At 42.8% G+C, this 26,058-nt stretch overlaps 1 long non-coding RNA gene across 1 annotated transcript in view; it reads right to left on the bottom strand.

Annotated features, from left to right (window-relative positions):
• Positions 1-26,058, bottom strand: part of LOC308477008 — a 44,666-nt gene that overhangs the window by 3,262 nt on the left and 15,346 nt on the right. The window contains exon 2 of the long non-coding RNA XR_013986338.1: positions 11,240-11,275. This is a non-coding gene — a long non-coding RNA (uncharacterized lncRNA). The remainder of the gene's footprint in view (positions 1-11,239; positions 11,276-26,058) is intronic.

Genomic DNA, 26,058 nt, shown 5'->3' with positions numbered 1-26,058 from the left:
TTAGAGTGAGTGGCTGGGAAAACTGTTTTTTTCCTTTAGTGCCTTCATAAATGTCTTTCCACAATGTTAGCAAAGAATCATGTCGGTCTCTTAATATGCATACCACACTGTCACTGCTTACTGAGGTATTCCTTCTTGTGATATCCAGCTCCGTAAATTCATAGTTAATTCCTGAAAGCCTGGACTTCCTTGCAGCAATAATGCCATTAAGTATATGTTCTTTGTTAATCATCCAGAAATCCTCCTTGTATTTTGTATGCATAAATGGAGCATTACGATATAAACCCCAGCAGCATTTGAAATGCTAAAGTAGCCTTAACTTCAGTAAAGCATTTCAAATGTTATACATGCTGTAAATAAAGAGCTTGGTGCTCTATTATGGGTGGGGAAAACAATAATTAGATCCTGCTCCATTGGTATAGGAATGGCACCAGATCCAGAGGTGAAAAATGAGCAATTTAAATAGTAGCAAAAATAAATGTGTTATTGTTGCCAGCATTGCATGGTGGTGGGACCCAAATATTTAGTTTGACTTTTTCATCTTCAGTACAGTGGTACCTCAGGTTACAGATGCTTCAGGTTACAGACGCTTCAGGTTACAGACTCCACTAACCCAGATATAGTACCTCAGGTTAAGAACTTTGCTTCAGGATGAGAAATTGTGGGGTGGCAGCGGGAGGCCCCATTAGCTAAAGTGGTACCTCAGGTTAAGAACAGTTTCAGATTAAGAACGGACCTCCAGAACGAATTAAGTTCTTAACCCGAGGTACCACTGTATATTTAATCATGTTTTATTAGAGAATACTCCTCAGGCATGGTTTCAGCATATAGCAGCTTTCTTGTTTTGGGGAAGTTTGGGAAGATTTAATACACGTGCTGCTTTCCAGCTAATAATCATTCACTATAAGCAATCTTCTATATGTCTGTGGTGACTCCTTTCATGGAATGCTCTCCCCAGGGAGGCTCGCCAGGCACCTTAGTTACATATCTTTAGGTATCAGGCAAAAGCCAGTGTGGTGTAGTGGTTAAGAGCGGTAGTCTCGTAATCTGGGAAACCGGGTTCGCGTCTCCGCTCCTCCACATGCAGCTGCTGGGTGACCTTGGGCCAGTCATACTTCTTTGAAGTCTCTCAGCCCTTCCTCCCCCACAACAAACACTCTCCACTCACCTCACAGAGTGTTTGTTGTGGGGGAGGAAGGGAAAGGAGATTGTTAGCCACTTTGAGACTCCTTAAAGGGAGTGAAAGGCGGGATATCAAATCCAAACTCTTCTTCTTCTCTTCTTCTTCTATACCCAGGCCTTGGACTGATCAATTAATCTATGGCCTTTCAAATTTGTTTGTGGTGTTATTTGTTTCTGTTATGCATTTTGTGTTCTTTTTTGCGTGAGCTGCCCTATAGTCTTTCGATGAAAGGCAGTATTTAATAATAATAATAATAATAATAATAATAATAATAATGGCTAAGGCTCAGTGGAAGAGCACATTTGGCATGTAGAAAGTCCCAAGGTTATATCCTGGCATTGCCAGATAGGGCTTAGAAACCTTGGGGAGCTGCAACTGAGCTGTGTCTCTTTAAGTCTAATCTTTTTACACACGAGTTGGCAGTTTATAAATACCCAAATAAATAAATATATAAGCAAGCGAAAGAAGTCTGGGTCTGGTCTGTGCCAGCACGGGTGACCTGGGAACCACAACTGTGGGAAATATATGTAATAATGTAAATAGATTTCTGTATTCATTTCATCCTCTGTTACTGATTTTAATCTATTTTAGATTACATGTTTGTTTTATTTGCATGCCTTCATTTAAATGGTTCTAGATCTTAATTTTGTAAACTGTCCAGAGAATTTCCAGAGGGTAGAAATATGGCATGCAAACAAAACAACAACAACAAAAAAGCTATTAGAGATTTTAGCAGAGTTATTGACCAGACCCGGAGAAGGGCTTCTTTCATATGATGGTAGACACTCCACATAAATATATTTATTTATTTACTCAGTTACTGACTAAATCTAAAGAACCCTTCATCACAGCTCATCTCGTGGCAGGGTAAAATACTATTACAAAGCCCCACAAAACCATGATTAATGTTATAACAATCGCACAGCAGATATCCATTACCCACGAGAGCCAGTAAAAAATAACCGTAATTAAAACCACAAATCCTTAAAAGCTTCAAAGTGGGCTACATACTTTCAGCAATACCAGGTTAAGAAGGCTTGAGCAAACAAAGGAAGTTTTTGCTTGGTGCCAAAATGAAACAACAGTTTGTGCCAAACTTTCTGTACTTGTAAGAGGAGGGTGCTCACATAAGCAAGGTACATGCCACAAAGGTGGGGATGACCTGGGCTGGTGCAGGGTTTAAAGAGCAAATTGGCAGTTGGGCCTGAGAGCAAAAAGTGGGAGCCAGGAGAAATGGAGCAATGCCAGAGCGATGTTCTGTTTGGACCCAATTGGTTGGGAGGTGAGTGTCAGCATTCTGCAGCAGCTGAAACACTGGGTGTCTTTAGGAGCATCTCCATGCAAGGTGTATTGCAGTAGCCAAAGCAATGTTTTATCACATCATGGAAGCATGGCATTAACCTGAAGAGTTTCTGAGATGAACTGCAAAGGAAAGCAACCCTGAAGCCCCGAGTCCTCATCAAAATAATTCAGGTTCATAGCCTTGCAACGGGTTCTCAATCACCTATGGTATGGATTAAAACACAAAGAAAGATTTCACAGCACATAGTTGTCTTGAGGCTCCTTGTGCTGGTCTCATGGGTTATCCATGAGGTGAGGTCTGAGTCCAGTCTGAGGTTGAGGGTGCAGTATGGAGGCAGCCCGTCAAAGCTGAAGCAGGGTCCAAGGCAGGGAGTCGGGTGAGGTCAGGAGCTCCGGCAGGACATGGTGCAGGCAGGAACTGGCTATCAACAATGTTGCTCCCGCAACTTGGGACTGGGGCTGGCTGGCTTTTATCTGCCCCGAAGCATAGGGCAGCCCCAGTCCACAGGTGACTCGCCTCTCCTGGCCTGGAGGCGAGCACTCCTTCTGCAGGAACTTAGTTCCCTCCGCCTCTCTGCCCTGAGCCTCTGCAGCTCAGGAGAGGCTGGAGGGTTACCGGACCCAGAGGCAACCTCAGCTTCCCCTGACGGGGCTGAGAGTGGAGCACCTGCAGGCAATGGGTCCATCACCTCAGGAGCCAGAGCAGACTCAGCTGGTGCCTGTACCTGAGGATCCAGCACAGGTGAGGACCCTTCAGGCTCAAGCCCCAGCCCCGGCTCAGCTGGTTCTGGAGGCGGGGAATCCTGTGCAGGCTGAGATTCCTCAGGTTCAGCCTCCGAGTCCGAATCCCAGACCATCACACTCCTGCCAGTCTTGGTAACCCCCATTTGGATCCAGAAGATCATTTGCAGAGGTAGCCAATGTAGTGCTTTCTAGGGGCTGTTGGAGTGCAGCTCCCAACATCCCCAGCAGCCACCATGCTATCTGGGGCTGATGGGGGGGGGGGTTGGCCACATTTGGAGGAACACACATTGGCTTCCATTGCAGTAAGGGGATCTGTCACGATGACAACAGAAGCTGGGAATCACTTGCTGATCTTAGGTTTGCAAGTCCCACATCACTGACTTGGTGTCACTCCTGAAGCTTTTATCGAGATAACGAGAGTGATTCAATGCCTTTTCTGAAGATGAAGAAAACTAAGCCCTTCGGCATCTAATTTCTTTTATACTGGCTTAAGCCTCTCTTCCTATTGAACTATCAATCTGTCTCTTCAATCCAAAATACAGGAAGCATTTGACATCTCAGTAGGACTGCAAAGTTCCTGGGTGGAATTGAGCATAGATGGCAGGGTGGGGGATGAAGTCCTTTGAAATAGATGTGGACATGCCATGCAATGACAATCACTTTTTGGCAACAATGAGAAAAATAACAGGAATTCACACTCAGTGTACAAGGGGAAAGATCTCTATACAAATCTAACAATATATTCTCAGTGCCAAATAAAATAACATTGCTGCCAGTTTTTCTTCTTTTAATAGCACGATCAACCCTAGTTCAAATTAAACCATAGACATACTATTCTAAGTTCTGCTGTGATAACAGTATAGCTGGCAAATGCCGAGGCAATTCTTGCTGCTTTCACCTTCTAATTTTTGTTTCTTTTGAAGACTAATCATCTTTCCACTTTAAGATAAAAGCACTTTTTTTTTTAGTTTAAAAGCTAACGAACTTAATAAAACAAATATAGTTATACAATACAAACATCTGAAAAGAATCACAACAAATACGAAGAGCCATCCTTCTGAAGGAGCAGAAGGTGAGCAGGCAAAAAATAAGGCCTGATTTGGTGCAAATGTTTTCCAATAACAGGAAGCAAGGGAGGCCTTACCACCTCTTGATCTGAAGAACAGTAGAGCAGATAATGAGAAGGAAATGGAGCAGTAATTAGTAATTCATTCAGACTGCACAAGCTACTCCAGCATGTAACAGAACAGAAAATGAGCTGTTGCAAACCTATCAAAATGCTGTTTCCCAACATTCCATGGCACTCTGTGACCAAAAAAGGGAACCCAGGTCTTTGCAGGTAAGAGGAGGCTTGATTTTGAGTGATGGGGGTCACCAGGGAATGATGTCTAATGATGTCACAGAATTCCAATGAAAACAAAAGCAGAAGTTGCCAATCCCGTGTCTGAAACAAATCAATCCAGCTGTTTCCCACCACCGCTAATCTATGAATGATATGTAACTGATTACTCCAAAGGCCAATTAAAAATGCATTTCCTTTTTACTGAAATGGATGGTCTTTGCATTGAAATGAATGGTGGTGTGGAAATAATTATGCCATTAATCATGTTAAATTCATAATCTATGCAACCTAGGTAAATAATTATGTAAATGATGTTAGATAGCGAACAGCAAGATGAATAATGTTGTATTTGGTGGAAACCAAACTACAGTAGAATGGGAACAGCACTGATTGTTGTGAAGACAGGCTAGAAAGGAAATTGCTGCCTTTTTATATCCCTGTCAGGCATAGATTAAGTTTTCCCTCAGATGGTTTTCCCCCATATTTACTCCTTTAGCGAGTGTGGTGTAGTGGTTAAGAGCGGTAGACTCGTAATCTGGTGAACCGGGTTCGCGTCTCCGCTCCTCCACATGCAGCTGCTGGGTGACCTTGGGCTAGTCACACTTCTCTGAAGTCTCTCAGCCTCACTCACCTCACAGAGTGTTTGTTGTGGGGGAGGAAGGGAAAGGAGAATGTTAGCCGCTTTGAGACTCCTTCGGGTAGTGATAAAGCGGGATATCAAATCCAAACTCTTCTTCTTCTTCTATGGGACACTGTTGCAGTAAAGGTAAAACGTGCCCTGAGGACTTCCGGGTTAGCGCCTCTGGACTTCCGGGTTAGCGCCTCCGGCAATGGCGGAATTCCTCTGACCGGGAGGAATCCGCTCCGTGGAAATCAGGGTCTGGCCGCCACGTCAAAGGCAGAGACCCACTAAAAACCACAGGCGGGAGAAGCTTGTGGACGTGGGATTCGGCTGGCACCTTTTGCGCCTCCCCTACTCGCGGGGAAACCCGGTTTCGGGGATCCGGAGCGACGTGGGGTAAGTGGCGCGGTGCTTCGAATCAATTGCTTCTTTCACGGAGTGAAGCCGCATTGCTGTTGCAGGAGAGCGCTGACTTTTTCCTGTGGACAATTTGATCTTAAAACAACTACCCGTGAGTAGAACGGAAAATTGGATTTTTAAACGTCTTAATTTGGCACCGAAATGGGGAAGTTTCAAACAGGAAGTCTGCCTTCCCCTTTTGTAAATAGATTGAAGCAAAGAGGCTGCAAGCTAAAGCCTTGGAAAGTCTCTCATAAAGGATTAAACTTCCATCATCAAACCCCCCTTGGAAGCAGGAGAAGAGGGGAAATTTAAGATCGCGTAAGCCTGCAGAAGGGAGTGAAGAAAGTCAAATTACCACCGCTCTGAACCTGGAAACGGGCTGCTAGTAAGATTGAAGTTTTGGATATGCTCATTGACTGTGAATAGATCGTCTGCTGACAGTAAGTTAAAGAAGAGAAATACATTGTTTCCATTGTCTCCTTCTGCGTTTAAAAAGGAGTAAAAGTAACTGAAAATTGAAACTAACTTTATTGTTTGAAATTGTTTCCCCCTAGAGGAAGCCTTTGAAATTGTTACAAGAGCTGAGCTGGGGGAATTTCCACCTGCAAGATAAAACTGTGAGAATCTGGGATTGACCTTGAACTGTTAAGAATGTTGACAGAAGAAGCCTTAGTGGTTGCATTTTGTAAGATTAATGATTCACTGGAACAGCTTCATAAGAAGACGGATGTGAGGACTATAAAAATTGATAACTTGGAACAAAAAGTGACTAATTTGGCACAAAAAGTCAATATTAATACAGAAATTATTCAGGAATCAATACAGGGATCTATTTTGACATGGCAAATTGAGGAGAAGGCGGGGGAGAAAGTTTTTGCTGTGGAACCTAAAGTGGCACAAGTGGAGAGGGAGAGAGCCCCAGCCTTACAGTTGCAATTTGAAGATTATAAGTTGATGCCTTTCAAGACTGAATTTAGAGAAAGTCAGACTTTTAGGATTGGAGCCCCGCTTGGACTGGAGAAAGAAAGTTGGATAGATCCCCTCATGCAGGGGTTTATTGACCTTTGGGACCTGGACTTGGGTCAGGAGGAGACTGGAGTTGTGGGGACTGCCAGACTTGGAGGAACTTTGAAACATGACTGGAAATACCTTTGAATTTCAGTTCTAACTATGGAGATTTGGCTGACTTGTCAAGAAGGAATAAAAACATTGCTAGATGGGAATTTCCCGGAGATCTACTTTTCAGCATCAAAGGAAGGAAAATAAGAACAAGATCAGGAGAAGACAAAGTAAAGTCCATGTATAAACATGAAGAAGACTTGCAGAAGGGACCTGGAAAAGAGTTAAGAGCCTCGGACAGAAGATCACCAGGTTGATGGGCTATATGGAATTGACGGAAATGACTGGCAGAACTGATACCAGGGAGAAGAGACGGTGGAAGAATATTGGAAAAAGTTTTAAAGCTCTATATGGAAATAATGTAAAATTAATGAGTGTTAGAAAAATGTTGGAAGGGAATTATATGGCTTTAGCAGAAATATTTTAAGGAATTAAGTATAAATAAATATTATAGTATTAATGGAAAATAAGGTTAAAATATGTTAAGATAATTACATGACAGAAAATAGAGAAAGATGGAAAGGATTTGCTGAAACAATTAACAGAAATGGAATACAAAAAGGGAGGTGAGAGGAGGTCGATGAAACAAGGGAATGAAAGAGAGGATACTGAGATGGTATGATGTGTGTTTTTTGAATTGTTTTTGCTTTTGTTTTGTTTATTGTGTTAATGTTAATGTTGTGTTCTGTATTGTTTATATATTGTATTGTATTGTTTTCTCTTTTGCTTTTCTTCTTCTTTTCTTTTTTCTTTTCTTTTCTTCTTTTTGTAAGGTTTAAAAGCAATAAATATTATTTTAAAAAAAAACAAAAACGTGCCCTGAAACTGATTGGTCTACCTTGCGCTATCCAAGGGTAAGCTGTAGGTGACAGTGGGGAGATCTGGTCCTCGCAACATGCATCACCGCCTCCACTCTTATCTCTGGCAATGGAGAGCATCTTGCTGGCATATCCTTTGCAAGCCATCTTTTACATCTTTCACTGATAGCAGTGTTTTAACCTCCGTTGTCGTTGCTTAATACAACATAGGTCCTGACTGATCCGCCCTACAATCAATTGATCAATTATGAAATCTATATGTAGAGGCTCTCTTTGTAACAAAATGCCTTTGCAGAGCTACAGATGGGCAATTTAAGAACGGCTTACGTGCATTTATAAACTCATAAACTTTGTGCCAAGAAGTTAGAGCAGAACAGGATGTTACCCAACCCACAGAAATGGAGTGGATCCTTAAAGCAGCAGGCCCCTAATCTGCCCTTGTACTAATAAACCATCCGACATGACATCATCACATGGTGTGTTTCCAGACTACCCTCCCTCCACGCCATTGGCTGCTGCAAGATGGGGTGGGGGAACACATGGTAGGACAATATCATGGGGAACAGGAGAGGGAACAAGATCATGAGATGCTCTTTTCAATGGCAACTTGTAGTGGGCGATAAACCTTCTTTTCTAGAAATGTGATGCTTTGATAGAATCTCAGCACTTAGGTATGCAAAAAGCACATACCGCATCAATGGACTTTTATCAGGTGATAAGGAAAAGCAAGATAAAGGGGGTAACCATGGAGCACAAGCAAGACAAACAGTACTGTTTGGACATAAGGCACCAAAAAAAATGCAGAGAAAAAGCGCAGCCTTGAAAAGGGATTTGCTGCTAAGGTACATGAAAGCCTGCATGTCTTCATGCAATTATTGAGGGCAGGAAGTTAAGCATCTCCCAGGGCACAAACTCAGAAAAGCATTTCTCCCAGGATTTCTGTGCAAAGACATAAACCATTTCTCCCCTGTGTTGATTGTTTTGTTGGTGTGCTAAAATCTGCAAGAACCTCCCTTCCCTTGTGGTGTTGTGTCCTCAGACATGTGTGTGACCCCTTTTAAAGTAGTAACCTCTTAATGTTGAATGAGTAGACCACATCTATCTCCCTATTAATATGTAGAGTGGGTTTGTGAGACAGACAGACAGAGACAGACGGAGGGAGGGGAGAGAGAGACGGAGAGAGAGAGAGATAGGTTGGGTTGCATAAGAAACCAGAACAAATCTGAGAGGGAGCAAGTGCTTGGATCTCCCAAGACTGTCCTCCATATTCTGTTGGACTAAAAAATCCAATTATGGTATATAAACGGTATGGGCTATTAATAATTATTATAATCCCTTACCATTGCCGATACCGATGTGAGTTAGAGTTTGGAAGGCACTACATTGGCTACATCTCTTAAGGACTTGTATACAGTACATAAACTTAGCAGAAGTGCATGCTGTGTTATCAGAGCAGTGTTAGATATGATTGATGTACAACTGATAAGCAAGTGCCACTGCTGTCCCACCAGCAGTGATAACTGAAGGCATTCATTGGGTTCATGGATTAACAATGTAGTATAGCCCATTGATAATCATCTGAATTTTTCTCTTTCTCTAGCTCTCTCCCCCTAGTATATATGAACCCTTCTAGTTATAGGCAGTGCCGGATTTACATATAAGCTAAACAAGCTATAGCCTAGGGCCCTACTCTCTTGGGCCCCTCAAAAAAAATTAAAGGGAAAAAAACTGGATGTACATTTCCAAAATATAAGATAAAAAACAAATAAAATAAAACCTACATACAGCAACAGTGTTTTGTGTTGTGTATGGCCCTATTAGGTCCATAAATTACCATATAGTATATATTCAACACAAAAAACAGTGACAATTTGTTGTTGACAAAGGACAGCTGGACATATAAAGGGCCTCATCAAACCTAAATCTGGCCCTGGTTATAGGTACAATCCCCTACACATGCAGTGGTAGTTATGATAACTGAGCAGGGGAAGTTGGAGAAAAGGGTTATTTCTGAACTCTGTCTTCAGGAGAGTTTGCCACTTCATGTCTGAGACTGAAGATGTAGGTCCTACATCCGAATTCAAACAAGTGCTGCCTTTTGGTTGCAAAGGAGGAACCCTATTTTCCTTTAGCCATGAATGTACCTGAAATATACTTGGAGTCGAGTGTGAATTTCATGCTCTTTATTCAACTCGTAGTAGCAATGAATGAAACTTTCCCCAAAACGTCTAGCTATATATACATTATTTACACAATGGACCCTGTGTGATTGGCTAATTCCAGGATGCTCCTGCAGGCCAATCAGGTTGCTGATTCACTTCCACCTGGAGCTGGATTGGGTGGCTCATGCGGACCAATCAAACTGCTGCATTCTGGATCCTATTGTTCTAGGATTCAGCTCCGTACGTAACAGCATCCATGCCCAATGTCCTATATGAAACCAGGTCCAGGAAAGATGCATTTGGTTAGCTCAAAAATGACCTGGTGGTCATTTTTCAGCCCATAGGCCAGAAATATCCCACCACTGATATAGAATAACCCTGGCGATGAGTCTGCTCAGAAGAGCAGAGAAAGTAGCCCAAATATAAAGAGGCTAGAGACCCTGCCACACGCTGAAGAAACAAACAGATGTTGAATACTAGTGAAAACTCCTTCATACATGTTACCTCGAGCTCTTTGGAGGAAAGATGGGATATAAATGTTGGTTGGTTGGCATCCATCTGTCTCAAGAGACAATGGAGCATGGCTTCGGGGGTGAAGTAGCAGCACCCAAGTGGCCTCCCTGGGGCACAAGCCTGGGGAGTGTGTGTGGAGGTCCTGGGCTGACCAGATGAGATAAAATAAATAGGTTAGGAGTCTATGTGATATCATGGAAATTCTGCATTCTGAGTGCAGGGGACCAGTCTGTGTAATTGATTTCTCTTGCTATATTTAGATATATATTTTTGCCTCTTTCACAGACAGCCCTCTCACAGTGACTGCTTTATTTTTGGTTGGCAAATGCATTGCGTTGACTGGAAGCGCTTGTTATAGAGGACTACTACATGGCGCTCTGTTGTGGGGAGACATTAGCAGCGTTAGAAAGAGGATAATTAAGGGTTGTATTTAAAGAGAAGGCTATTGAGCACCACCTCCTTGCGGTGTTTCAGGACAAGGGAGGAGGAGGCTCCCTAGGACTGATATAGCTAGTCACCTTATGCACGTGGAGAAAGGTGGAAAGATGTATCTCAGCGAAACACGTCGACAAGAGAATGAAATATTACGACAACCAATAGAACTATGTACATTGCTTTATGTCATAATCCAAGAGGGATGTGTGGAATCAAGTTTCTGTTATTAATTTTTGTTTGTTGCTTAGTTTCTTAATGAGGGTTTACTTTTCCAAACAAAACAACAACAACATAAAATAAAAAATACAGCTCCCACTGCCAAAAAGGTATAGCTTTATAATTGTTCTTCTAAGGAATTTTCCCACCTTGTACAAAAGTTTTTTTTTTTAAAAAAAATATCTCTCCAACCATTTCCAACGTTACCTCATCAGCATATCATACTGCATACAACATTTAAACTCACTAAACAGCTGTTCCCTCTTCCCTGGATGCTCCTGTAATTGTAGGTCAGTGAGGAAGAAAAAGGATGTAGATGACCGTCGCAGTCCCTTGCAACGCTGCAGTTCTATAATTCTACAGTAATTCTCAGCTCCTCACCAGACTACAGCTCCCAGAATTCTTTGAATGTAGCTGCTGCAGTTAAAATGACATAAACCACAAAGTTTGACATAAACAAGGTTTTATGGCCCTAGATTCTTCATCTATGCTTTTTTATTATTATTTCTGTAAGTTTGCCAGCTTCAACCGCTGTACAGTTCCTCCCCCTTCCAAGAAGGAAGATACACACATACAATTAATGTAATTGATCTGGTCGGAAGGCAAGAGATTCAGTATGGTTTAAAGTCCCACTCCTCACCCCCTGTATATAGTCAAGATTAAACTGTAAACAGCCACAAAACCTGACAGCATTTATTGTAGCTACTTTTTATGTCCTGGCATTTGTTATTCTAGTATAATGAATTGTTATAATTCATTGTCAGGAACTGAGTATTATCATAATACTGTTTAATAGACGACATAATTTGGAACATTGCATTTATATCTGCTGTGGATCCATATTGGATACTGTAATTGCTGAAAAGAGGTACATGAATCTCATCTGACTTGACATATCTCTCAATAACTATGATGTTGGGTTGTATTCAACTATAAGCCATAGTAGGCCCATTGATTTTAGTGGGTCTTCTAGTGTGGCTTAGATGGATACAACCAAATGACATCAGCACAAGGTGAAAAGTCCGCCTCCCACCATGACCAAAGCAAAGGAATTTGTGCTTTTGGCAGTTATTGCATACCTAGTATATAAGGCTATTTGTTTATAACAACAGACTGATGCAGAACAAATGCATATGTGCAAAAAGCAGGTGCTCCTGAAGAATAACCACATGTAATATGAAACCACATAGAAACCCCAGATATACCCTCGCCCTTAAAAAAGAGAGAGAGAGAGAAAAGAAAAATGAATCCATTTACCAGGCCCTCCAAGTGTCCCTATTTTCCAGGGACAGGCCCTGATTTACAGTTTCTGATTCCCAGTTTCTGATTTGATCCCAGAATATCCTGGTTTTCCTTAGGATGTCCCTATTTTCATCAGAGAAATGTTGGAGGGATGGAGTTATGCAACCCCCGAGCCAAGGAGATAAGTAACTATACAACCTTTAAAACACATCTGAAGGCAGCCCTGTATAGGGAAGTTTTTAAATGTTTTATTATGTCATTATATATGTTGGAAGCCACCCAGAGTAGCTGGGATTATTATTATTATTATTATTATTATTATTATTTTATTATTGAGTAGGACCTCCCTATTTCCATTGGAGAAATGTTGGACTGTATGCTTTTTCTCAGTGGAGATATGAGAATAGTACCAAGTTTAGGACAGCCCTGTATACTAATTTCTATCATTTGTAGATAAAGCATGTGTTTCAAAACAAGGTTGCTGTGATTAAATAAATAAATAAATAAATAAATAATAAATAAATTAACTGCAGAAGTTTATGCTACTGTATCCTCCCCACCCCCCAGCTCCAGAAATGCTGCGTTACAATTTCAAAGAGGATTTCACATTGTTGACATAATCTATTACCTCTTGGGTTTCATTGATCAAGGGAGATGTAGGGTTGGGTTATCCATTATGCTAAATCCACTGTTGAGAGTAGGCTATAGACCTGTTTCAGCAAGGCCATGGGTCTGTAGGGAAGAGACTCACCTTCAGCAGGAGCAATCCATCATAGGATGGGACAATACAAAGCACACTGCCCTAAATAAATACAGGATTCTCAATGTGGTGGATAAATCAATACATTAAGCTCTTGGGAGTCTCAAAGTCCCGAGAATAGGGCTGGTGGTAGCACAGCCACAGTGTTATGAGTACTGGAACCCCAATCATTTTACAGCGTGAAACATTCAGGTAGGGGAGGCTCAGGTTGGCATTTTCCTCTTAGATTCAGCCACCCACAAAGAGCATCATTTAGCTGAAGAATAAACTTCAAAGAAAAAAGAGCTATGATGCTGCTCCAACACAGTTAACTGCCTGCTTCACTACTTCAGAAGGAGAAAGGCTGCTTTCATGTTTTATTTCCTACTTGAAACCACCAAACTGGGAACAAGTCCCAATTTAGCTTTGTAAAGTGAAAATAAAACTTCAGAGGACCATTTGCCTCCGAAACACTGCCTAACTCAGTGGGGGGGCTAGAAGGAAGCCTACAATGAGGAGAGAAACATACCCAGCAGAGACTTCAAGCTCCTTTTGTTGCTAAATTCTACAGTGCGCGTTTATAGGTGGTTAGATTCACTTCCTTTTTTTATTGACGAAGCAATGCATTATTTCAATCTGAAGCAAGAGAATGGTCAAAGAATATAGGCTAAAATTTCAAAGGTTTAGCGCTTTAATCCTAAAGTTAATCAGAAGACCTCAAAGAACTTCCATGGGGAGAGAATGCCATGGATTTCAGTGGGGCTAACGTAGAATATAGGTGGTTTGTTGACATTCTAGTCACTTGACCTGGTGTGGGCAGAAGGCAGAACAGGTTCTATAGGGAGATCTCTGGCTGATTTGCATTCAGCGGGCAACTGTTTCTAATTTAATCATTTAAAAAACAGCAAGAGAAACGCCCCCCTTTCCCAATTAAATTAGGCAGCTGGAATGAGGGAAACATGAGAGAGGGATCATATGTTTGTGAAAGGACTGTGAGATCAATAATGGTACTGAAAACAAAATCCTGGGCGAACATATGCTCAGAGGCAACCTGCTATTTAATTCTGTGCCCACCCCCTAGGGGCATACTATTGCATTTGGTGGATCCTAGGTTCTAGTAAAGTAGATCCCACAAGCCTGAGAGAGGGCAGCAAGAACTAGTAACATATTCTTATCCCTGAAACATGGATAGGAGATTGACAATGTTATGTCTGTACCAAGCCTTTACAGCTGCATACTTGGTGGGAAGGAGTCTACTAAACAGGATTGGCTTTGGAGTAAACATGCTTAGGGTTGTATCCAATGTAGTGCCATGTAAATGTTCCATCAACGAAAGGGGTACTACTTGTACAATGGGAATTTGGGGAGGGGGAGGAGAGGAGAGGGGAAAGCCCCATTGCGCAAGCAGAAATCCTTGTGCTGATGGGACGTGTTTGTTGAATACCATCCTTAGGATCAGGCTGCATACAACCACATATAGTGGTACCTCGGGTTAAGTACTTAATTGGTTCCGGAGGTCCGTTCTTAACCTGAAACTGTTCTTAACCTGAAGCACCACTTTAGCTAATGGGGCCTCCAGCTGCCACCATGCCACCAGAGCATGATTTCTGTCCTCATCCTGAAGCAAAGTTCTTAACCCGAGGTACTATTTCTGGGTTAATGGAGTCTGTAACCTGAAGCATCTGTAACCTGAAGCATATGTAACTCGAGGTACCACTGTATTAATAAATTCTCCGGGCATCAAAATGGTCTCTTTTGAGGCTTCAACTTTGCTTTTACATAGTTACACACACACACACACACACACACACACACACACAGAGAGAGAGAGAGAATTTAGCTACTGAATAATTTTGTCTAGTTTTTGAGAAGGTAAAATTGGTCTGAAAGGAGTAGTCAAAGAGGAAATAGGTTATTTTGAAATATTAAAAGACTATGAATGGCAAAACAGGTTTAAAAACCAGTGCCAATGTAGTTTTGTTAAATCTGAAAAGGAGTAGCCCTGGTATTGTGGATTGATTCTTGTTCAGTGGCGAGCCTAATTATTAGGCGGAGGAAACCTCTTATATCAAATTATTCTTTCTTTTGTAACTTACTCTTCAACATTCCTCTTGGTAAATATTCCCTCCCCTCATGTTACATATGTAATGTATTTATTTATTTATTTATTTATGGCTAGCTTTACTGCACCAGAAACATGTTTGCAACTTATTTCCAGTTGGTTGCTTTTCAAGAAACAGCATTCTGAACAGGTATTCCTTCTTCCCACTAACCCTAGAAGCTTGTTGTATGCTAGCATCTTGTGGGGGACAAAACTGCTGCATCCAGCGTAAGCCCTCTGTCCACCGTGTAGCTATTAATGCAGGGGATTCAGGGATGGGGAAAGTAGTGGGAAAGAGTACCAATAATATTCCTAGTGCATGAACAGCCTTTTCACCACTGAGGGAGCTGCTTGCATTTTGGTTCCTTTCCAGGAGGGAAATTAAGTAATGAACTTGTTATAAGTGACAGTCACTTGGAAAGAGATGAGGCAGCAACAGCGCTCTCTCTCTCTCTCTCTCTCTCTCTCTCTCTCTCTCTCTCTCTCTCTCTCTCCCTCTCGTGTGTGTGTGTGTGTGTGTGTGTGTGTGTGTAGGGGCAAGACAATTCTTTGAGAAAAATGCTTCTCATCAGCAGTAGTCTAGTGGAGGGGGGCATTTGGAGGAGTTCATCTCTGGGACTTTTTTTCCAGAGCAGAAGCTACAATGTCATCGGCTGGAGCACCAAATTAATGGGCAGATCATCCTGGCAAGTGAAAGAGGTGATAATGAGGCTTTCAAGTTTTGCTACGGTTTGTGACATATATGCACACAGGAAGTCAAGAATGCAGCCATCTTACTCTGCTATGACTGTCATCTGATCCTGATATATTGAGCATAACCAGTGCTTTTTCCTGGTGATACACAATACCAGCACCTTTCCTCTCCTCACCCCAAATCTTGTGATGCCAGCAACAAGGCAAGGCTTCGGAGGCCTCCACGGTGCAGGTGCCTCAGTGTTGCACGTGTTCACTGCCTTCCCATCCTTTAGTCAGTGGGCGGGGAAGGAGGGGGAAAGAAGGAGCCTGGGGCACAGGGAGAGGTGGATGCGACCTTCACGAGCCTGCGTGTGTGTGGCCTGGTAGCAGTGCAGGCACAGTGTGGCCAGGCAAATGTGAGAGGACAGGACAGGGTGGGTGCCTGTCTGCCTGGCTTGCTGGGCAGCAGACATTTTGAGTGGTCCCACGATGCGCATCCTGTGAAAAGGGCGGCAGATCATCATGAACCTGGTGTGTACAGGCACATTTTTTCCTAGAAAAAAGACACTTGGTATAATGCTATGTGCTGGTGTGTGTGTGTGTGTGAGAGAGAGAGAGAGAGAGAGAGAGACAGACAGACAGACAGACAGACAGACAGATGGGCGCCTGAGCTCCTTCAGTATCTTCCCTGTGTAGGGAAATGCCTGGAACGCAGTCTGTGTTGTTAACCACCAGGGACCAGAAGCGGTTGTCATACTTATCATTTTCCCTTTTACAATTGTACTATTATCATAATCATACCTTTAACTGTAAGTTGCTTTAGCTGAAAGGTGAATAAGATATTTTAAATGTAATAAATAAATAGAAACACTTCTTTTAAAAATTAAATGCGCCCATTTTCAAATTGCCGAACTATTTGCTAGAAACCAGCATCCGCACCAAAGCAATAAGTTTACAGTCGTATGAAATAAGCACAGCCTTGGAATAGAAAAGGAAAAAGAATGTGACACATTAAATTAAATGCCTCACTGACGATTCAGGTGTGGGGTTTTTTGGTTTGTTTTTTTAGCAAAGCAACAATATTTTCATCATCATCTTACAGCCCTGATATCATTTTATTTCCTCCTTGAGGGCACTTTATGATCACTTACTTAGCTACTGTGTACAAAAGAATTCAATGTATGCAGGTTTCGGTTGCATGCATTTTCACATTTATTCCAGGAAATAGATACATCTTTGCTGGCCAGGAGGGGGGCAGTGGTGATGGAAGAAACACCTCTCTTCATCCAAGGAAAAATAAACCGCTTAAATACTCATTTTAACATTCATGTCAGCAATCAAAAGGGGGAACGGCATGAAGCAGAGCACCTGGAGAATTGTGTGGAAAACAGAAGCATTCAGTAGGAGCAAAGCTCTTGTGTTTATTTTATTGATCATTTATTGCTTGATTTAAAAAAGATGCATAAACCACTCACCTTATAAGAGAGCCGTGTACACAAACTAAAAAATAAGTATAAAATCTACACCAAGAAAAAAAACAGTTAAAATAGGAGTACACTAGAAGTCAATCAATAGGCGGTAGTTTTAAAATGCCAATCAGAAAGCCTTGGGTGAATACAAAGGTCTTAAGCATGCACCTGAAAGAATAGGTGGTTGGAGCATGCTTTATCTCAAATGGTAATAAATTCTACATTAAAGGGCAGAATTATCAAATGCATTGTGTCCTTTGAATTTCTATTAGACCATAATATATGTACATTTGGTGGATTTTTAAGTCTTAGTATATATTTACTAATAAGAGGTGTTTTGGTCAATGCTTGAACGACCATTTACATTTTGTCAAGTCTTCATTGGTGCATTTATGATGAAATGTTACATTTTGTTTTGTACATTTTTCAGATGCCATGAGCTGCTTTGAGCAGGGTGTCCCATGGAAAAGTGGCATCCGAAAAACCTGGTAATGCTAATGGTAATGGGATCATTTTTTCAGATCCTTGAAGCTTTACTCTAAATCAGGCACCCCCAAACTCAGCCTTCCAGATGTTTTGGGACTACAGTTCCCATCATCCCTGACCACTGATCCTGTTAGCTAGGGATGATGGTAGTCCCAAAACATCTGGAGGACCGAGTTTAGGGATGCCTGCTCTAAATAATCATTGTGTGTGTGATCAGGGTCAGGACCATGGCATGCAAGGAGTGGATGCTTAACCCTTTCTTCCTATGACACACTCCTGGTAAAAAAAATCCCCCCTCTTCAGAGCTGCTATTTGGTTCTGGGGGGAAGTTGTGATGGCAAGAATGAGAGCAGCCCTTCTGAGCCAAATAGTAGCTTTAGGGAGGGCTTTGTTGTTATTGTTGAGACCATATTGTGGGAGGGAAAGACTTTAAAGTGAATCTCTTCACAAGTGTGCTATGATGGTCCTGATCCTGCTTCTCTAATTAGGGTAAGTCAAAAGCTACACATACAACGCAACATCAAGTAATGTGCTTAGTAATGCCCTTTTGCAAGCAACTATGCACCTCTCCCAGAAATTACCAAATTCCCAGATTTTTGTGTGTTTGTGTGAGAGAGCGCTAGACAGATAAAGAAGTGATGGGGTGGTACAGAGAAAGAAGGAGCTATTTAATCCTGCAGTGCCAGGAACTCTGCCCACTTTTGGCTCTAGACCCATCAATCCTTGCTCAACTAGGGATGTGAAAAGGTATTGTTTTCTGTTCTGCTCTGTTTTTCTCGCATGCAGCGCTGTCTCCATTCTGCTACAGTACACCTTCCGCCAAACGCTACATTGCTTGCCTTATCATCCACTGTGGTGAAATCGCATAACCTATGTAACTTACATAATTATGTTGTCATTATTGCACTCCGTTCATTTCTAAGCAATGCCGATGTGTGGGGGGGGGGGCACAGGTAAACACAATCAATTACATATCATTTGCAGACTAAAAGCAACAGAAGCAGCCAATATTGATTGCATCCGCTGGATTGATTTCCGTTCTGGGCATGGGATGGATAAGCAAGCATGGACAATTTCCATTCCTGTTTCCGTTTTCATCAGGATTCCCCCCCCCCCCCATGGTCCACCCACCATCAGTGGTGCCCCCCATGACTTTCCCCATGGCTCAACAGCCCTTCCTAGGAAAAAGATTCCCTGACCCCTTCTTTTTGCAGAACAAGTTGCCCACCAGAATGATGCCCATTACACAAGCGTCCCAACGTACACACCCAGACATTCTCCTGATTAATCCCACTGTTGAACTCTTTGCTCTCTTAACTATCACCCTTTATACTTTCAGTGGCTATATTGTATTAGTCTGGAGGCTTTGGGTGTTAATGAATCAGCTGGTAATCGTACCCCAAAGGAAGGATGAGAAAGCACCAGCTCATTCAAACAGGGTTCAGTGCAGTTTACGTAGTGAATGGCTTTCTGCCAGCCAGCATAATACAGCAGCACTGCAGTTATTAACCTAGAAATCTTTCCTTCAGAGTCTAAAATATCACCCAATCAGGGGCCGCAGGGGAATGCCATGCGGTGTTATAAATGGCAAAGCTGCTTTCCAACTTAAAGGATAGTGTGGAAGCATTGCTTTAGCTTTGATATTTACCAATGTGGAAGGGAACATGTTTCTGAACACGTAGCTGGCCCTTAAGCAAGCAATTTCTCTCACTCCCCCTCCCCCCCCAGATTAGATGCTGCTTAGCTTGTGCTAGTGTAGTTAGAGAAAATCCTGGCATTCTTTGCATTTTGCTTCCAAATGATGTGAGTCTCCCCACCCCACCCGGCTCTCAGTTTTAGATATAATACGATGCTTTTAAAGATTAGCAAGTAAGCGTGGGGTTTCCTTTTCCTGCCACAGATCATAATCTGTCGAGTAAATGTGCACAAATGAATTGCTGGCTTTGGAAGCAGTAGCTGGTCTCTTTAAAGAACTGGTAGTTTGTAAGTAGGCCATGGAAGGGGAAGAATATATTTTTGGATAGATTTTTCTTTTTTTAAAAAAATGATCATATAGCATTTTCAGATTGAGACAGACAAGCACAGTGCCAAAAGGTGCCGTGTATCAGAGCAACACTCACTTAGCTTCAGCACTACCAAATTGTCTGTCGTTCCCAGACTATTCATTGGGTTCTCTCATAGTCTATGCTAGATGTGTCTCTCCCTTCCCATTCATTCCTCTGTGGCCTTCCCTACCACCAACATTCAGATTGTAAATTCCTCAAAGAAGGGGGTCCAGGTTTGCCATCAGAGGTCCATTCCTTCTTGGAGGTTTTTAAGCAGAGGTTAGATGGCCACCCGTCATGTATGATCTAACTGAAATTCATTGCATTGCAGGGGGTTGGACTAGATGACCCTCAGGGTCCCTTCCAACATTACGATTCTGTGATTCTGAGAGGGAGGTTGCTCTAAGGTAGGGATGGAGGAATCTGTCAGTTTCAGTTACCCTGATTTTCTCATTTTTCCCCATCTTAAGTTTCGTTCTCCGCATTTCCACTTCAGTTTGCATTTTAAAAAAAAGAGTGTCCTCGTGAAAAATCCAGCAGTGTTTTAGTGCAAATTTCACCATGAGGTCCCTTCTAACTCTACAATGCAGGAACCTTTTGCCTAATGTGGGGTTTGAACCCAGAAACCTGAGATTTAAGAGTCTCATGCTTTACATACACACACACACACACATACACACCACAATTTTTGCTTAATATACACATTTTTTACAATGCAAATTTTCCCTAATATGGTACATTTCTGTATGTTATTTTCACTAATATATGCATTTTTATTCACACTTCATCCATGTGGGGTAAAGCAGGCCTCTGAAGAGAGTAGGATTGAACTCTCCTCTTGTCAGCTGGTGAGCAGAGAGTTCAGTCCTGCAGGGTGCGGCTTTGCCAGTGCATTCCCTGTAGGGAATACTGATTCTCCCTCCCCCCCCAATCCCACGGGGCAGCTTTGATAGGTTGGCAAGACTGCCCACCTATCAGCCACATAGAGCCATCATGATGCAGGGCCTAGAAAGTAGACAACAGCAAACACAGTGGAACTTACCTCTGAATAAATGTGAGCATTGGTTCATGCTACATGGTGCATGCATTTATCACGCACCACGAGGAAGTGCTTTTGAAAATGTTCCCTTGTCTTTCCCACTGAAATCCTCCCCAATATTATATTACTATATCTGGACCGACACAGGTCAACATTTGAAAAATAAGGAGCTATGGAATTTGGATGCTTGAAGTAAGGAACATCTATTACACTCCACAGAAGTGAGACACTGAGAAATAAAGTGCATCCACTTTATCTTATATAAAGGACAACCAGTTGCAAGATGCCATTCTGTGAAATAAGTCCTTTCTCATAACTTTAGGTCGATAAATATCAAGCTAGATGGGAGAGTGCCACCTACTGACTCGCTTGCTCATCTTCCTTTCAAAATCTTGAGTTGCCAGTTCTGACATTGCTGTCCTTATTCTGAATGCTGCTTACTTCTGAGTAGGTATGCATAGGGTTGTACTGTAAGGGAAGGGTAAACGGTGCACCAGGAGATCAAAGATGGATCCCAGTTTCCATACTTCCCCTGCCACAGGTGGAAAAGAAGTGGATATTAGCGGCAGGTAAAGGTAAAGGGACCCCTGACAGTTAAGTCCAGTCGCGAACGACTCTGGGGTTGCGGTGCTCATCTCACTTTACAGGCCGAGGGAGCTAGCGTTTTGTCTGCAGACAGTTTTTCCGGGTCATGTGGCCAGCACGACTAAGCTGCTTCTGTCGAACCAGAGCAGTGCACGGAAACACCATTTACCTTCCCGCTGGAGCGGTACCTATTTATCTACTTGCACTTTGACGTGCTTTTGAACTGCTAGGTTGGCAGGAGCAGGGAGCGAGCAACGGGAGATCGCCTCATTGCGGGGATTCGAACTGCCGACCTTCTGATTGGCAAGCCCTAGGTTCTGTTGTTTAACCCACAGCAACCCCCTTGTCTCATCATTAGCAGCAGGAGGGGATCATAAAAACAACCTGCAGCGGGAATAATAATAATAATAATAATAATAATAATAATAATAATGCAAAGCACTCCCAAAGTGTCATTGCTGTGATCAGATCTGCAGCCTCCGAAGCCTCAATTTCCCTTTAAAACAAAACACCAGCACTGAAAGATCACAGTCCTCCCAGGGCACATGTAGCTTAGCTCTGAATTAAGTAATGTTTGCTCATTATTTTAGTAGCTGTGCTCTAGTGCCTTAAACACTGGCCTGGCAGACAGAAATCAAACAGGCAAAGCTGTTTGTCGGCACTGTGATTAATGAATCGGGAAAAGTTTCAGTCACTATTTTTTTTCTTCCAAGACAGACGGGTTGATATTAGAAGCACAGAAGCAGTGGCAGTGATAGCTGTCAGCCCTGAATATATCATTTTTAAAGAAGCTCAGCAGACACACTGTAGTCCTCTGCATTGTCCTGGTCTCTCCTCTCTGCCCCAACCCCATCACACATTTTTTTTTAAAAAAAACTTTTGTTGAAAAAGAATACATTGTCTTGTAAAAAGAATCTAAATGGCCACAAAAACATTTCCTATGGCCTGGATGCCTCTGGTAGTATATGATACTTAAGCAAAAAGAAAAAGTACTGAATAATTTATTTGGTGAAATTGAATTGTCATATATGCAGATATTATAGTAATATTAATGCCTGCCTTTAATGTACTGTTGTCATTTTATGTTCTAGGAGCTCTAGGCAAATTTTGCATTTTAAATCCATCCTCACAACTCATTTATCAACAGGGAGGGTTCCTAAAGATATGAGTTTTCTGTGCCCTCAATCTGCACTGAGATTCCCTTGCTGGACCAGGAGACATGCACACAGACTAGATGTGTTTGCATATCTGCATGCAGTTCACATTCAGAAAGGAAACATTGCAGCCCTCATTTGTGGCCCCTCATTTGCACTACAAATGGCTGTGCTCGTTTCCATCTATATACCCATCTCCTGCCTTGGACTACATGTATGGCGTGGTGGTTCTCTAATGGGCTCCCTCTGGCTTCTCTAGCAGTGACAGTCAGCTTCCAAGGTGGCAGTGGCAGTCAGCTAGGCTCAGGAGTGGCCATAATTTCAAATATTGCCTCTAATGCATAATTATAATTATAATTAATTATAATTATAATTTATTATTTATACCCCGCCCATCTGGCTGGGTTTCCCCAGCCATTCTGGGCAGCTTCCAACAAAATATTAAAATATAATAGTCTATTAAACATTAAAAGCTTCCCTAAACAGGGGTGCCTTCAGCTTTGATATCTGGTGGGAGGGCGTTCCTCAGGGCGGGTGACACTACCGAGAAGGCCCTCTGCACTGGACCTCAGTGTCCAGGCAGAACGATGGGGGTGGAGACGCATACCCTCCATCATACTGGGGACCAAAATCGGGACAATCCTTTGTTAGTCCTGAGCTCTCACACCTATGTGTGAGAACACAAGACCAAAAATGAGTAGCTTTCATGCGCCCTGGGATAACCTGGCTGACTTGCACCAGACCAAAAAACAGGACATTCCGGGGTCCAATCAGAAGCTGAGATTGGCTTTTGTAATTCCAGGATGTCTCGCTTAACATAGGGTGGTTGAGTGGTATGCTGATGTAGCATTTCCCCCAGGGGATTGTGGGAAATCTAAGCAGTTGCTTCCTGACCACTTTTTTAAAAAGGGGGTTATGACAGGCATCAGCAGTGTGTCTTTCTGGAGTACTGTGCTAAAGCCCTGGCTGTTGCTCAAGGACGCTGCATGCTGACACCAGGTTTGGTTGTTGTGTGCTGTGATACTTGTATGGGAACCTAAACTGCACTCCCCAGGCTACAGAATCCTGAGCAGTTTCCCTGAAATGCACACACAAACATCCAAGTGACTACGCCAAGAGCACTTGCAGTAAAAGGGTTGCCAGGTTGCCAGTTAAAAATTCCTGGCACTAGCCAGTGTCATTTAATCTTTGCAAAGATTAATATATTTCTGGCTGGTGCTTTGTGTCTTCCGCAAGCAACGCTCTCCTTATTGCTTTCAATGTAGCTTGGAGTTTCTTGCATGTTTTCTTTTGCTACTAAGGTCAATTTCCACTGTAACTGATGTGCGTGTTTACTTAGCTCCCTTGGGTGACTTGAACAGCAAATAGAGCCAGCAAAATGCTGTAGTTTCAGATGCTGCCATACAGGTTCCTGCAAAGAACACTGTAGATTAGAGTGGGGTGGGGGAATCATTTTGTAAGGTGCTGAATAAGGAGAAAGTCACAGCATCAGCCATAGCCTTCGTTTCCGCTACTGTTCTTATCCTGTTTCTTGAATTGATTCCTTGAGGGGCTGAAGCCCAATCAACAAGACTTAATCTGAGCCTATTAGTGTTCAGACACTTATTGTTTCCATGCATTACCTGCATTAAGGATTCTCTGGGGCTTGGCACGTTTTTAGTGGTTGGAAAAATGTGAAATAATAAAGGATCGCCTGCATTTGAGTACATGCAGAATGTTTGCCTCCTCAATACTGTGTCACCACACACACACACACTTGCAGATTCAGCAGCAGGGCTGGTTCAAGACATTTTGCTGCCCAAGGCAGAACATCAAATTGTGCCGCTCCCATCCCTGCTAGTCAATGTGGAATGAGGGTCCAGTTTGAAGAGCAAAATGGGCACATGAATGAAGAGTCCAATTCTCTTCTTACCACCTAACTTCCTTCAGCTCCTCCCCCAAAGACTTTTCTCTCAGATGGGCACATGGTATCAGAACATGGTTGAAGGGAAATCAGCCTTGCGGGATGGAATGAGGAGCTAAGCTGGGGGGCGGGTATGTGAGAGAGAGTTCTGGATTCCTCACCTTCCTGTTCTTTTTCACTCTCAAACCTCAGTGCCACACCTGCATTCTGTGTGATTGCCCCAATCAGAGTTTTAATTAATTAAGCATCTACCCAGTCTTGGTTCCTGTCCTGTTCAATATATACAAAAGTGGTATTGTTGCCCCCCCCTTTTTATTGCCAAATTATGCCTCCAAGCCGGGCACAAAAAAGTGCTACTGCTTCCTCGTGTTCCAAACAATGCTGTAATTCTATCCCAGGTGAGGTAGACCAGGTTGAGAGACCGTGACTGGCTCAAGGGCACCCAGTGACCTTCATGGCTAAACAGGGATTCGAACCCGTGTCTCCGAGGGACTACTAGCCCAACACTCTAACCACTGCACTGCACTGCACTGGCTCTTACATACTGATTGGCTGCCACATCTAGTGTGGTCCCAGGAGCAGGTTTGCAAATCAGCTTATTTGAGGAAGCATCCTTCATTCCACGCCATCCACAAATATTTATGTGCAAGGAAAAGGAAATAACCATCCTTGTCTTTGTTAAGTTCTTTGAAAATATCTTTCGCTAGAGCAGCCCTAATGAATTATTTATCCGTTTTTGGTGTGTGTTCACAGCAGTTTTAATTTGAAGAGATCAGCAGTTTTATTCAAGTTATTTATTCAAGATGTTAAATGTAAATACGACATCTTTGCATCCGGTGCGAACCATTTGCATTAGAGTTCTAAATAGCAGTTAATAAATTTCAAGGATTTTGCTTGGGGGGTGGGGAACGCGTACATTTCCCTTTTTAGAAAAAGAGAGAGAGAGAAAGAACACGCTGAGATGATGAGTTAAATAAATCAAGGTTGCCACCATGTTTATGAATAGAGGCGCTGTGAACTGCTGCATTACAGGCAGAAATCAGCAGGTGAAGTGTTTCCCCTTTAAAATAGCCTTGCTCAAGCACTGTTCCCAAACAGGATACATCCCACACCATGCACAAGGTCACACACGTCAACCTGACCCCCAAAGTCTCTGCATGCACTGTCCCTGCCAGTCACAACCCCAAACTTTCCATATTGAGCAGGAGTGTGCAAAAGAGGGCTATACTTGTGTTTGGCTGTCACAGGAGCCAGCCAGTAATCACACAGTTCAAAGTTGGAGTTAACTCTTTATTAGTAAAAAACACAATCACTACAGATTAGACTGAGTGTCAGGCCTAATGAGCACAACAGCTCATACCTGGTAGGTCTTGCTCCATGAATCTGTTGCTGGGACTGAAAGTCCCTGCCTCCCCACAGCCGTCTACATCCTCAGGGCTTTTTCCAAGCAATTGGAGACTACACCTGCGAACAGCCAACCTCTTCTCTGCCCTTTTCATGCCTCTTCTGTTTCTGGAAGACAGGGAGGGGAGAGGGGAGCTTATTACAGCAGGCGGGGGAGACTCGTGACTCTTCACCAGCCTGACCCATCTCTGCCTCTTGGCTCCCCCTGCTCCCACTCGCCTGCTTCAGCTTCTGCCTCTGATTCCGGACTTCTCTCTGCCACAGGCTCTCCCAGCTCACTAAGCCCTGTTCCCTCTTCAGCTTCCGACTCCTCCTCTTCCCATTCTTCTTCCTCCTGACCACTGAATGTTGTCTTACC

The sequence above is a fragment of the Podarcis pityusensis genome (genome assembly GCF_964106645.2).
Source record: "Podarcis pityusensis genome assembly, chromosome: 5".
NCBI lineage: Eukaryota > Metazoa > Chordata > Lepidosauria > Squamata > Lacertidae > Podarcis > Podarcis pityusensis.
The sequence above is the reverse complement of the archived record's forward strand: the minus strand, read 5'-3'. Positions and strand labels throughout refer to the sequence as shown.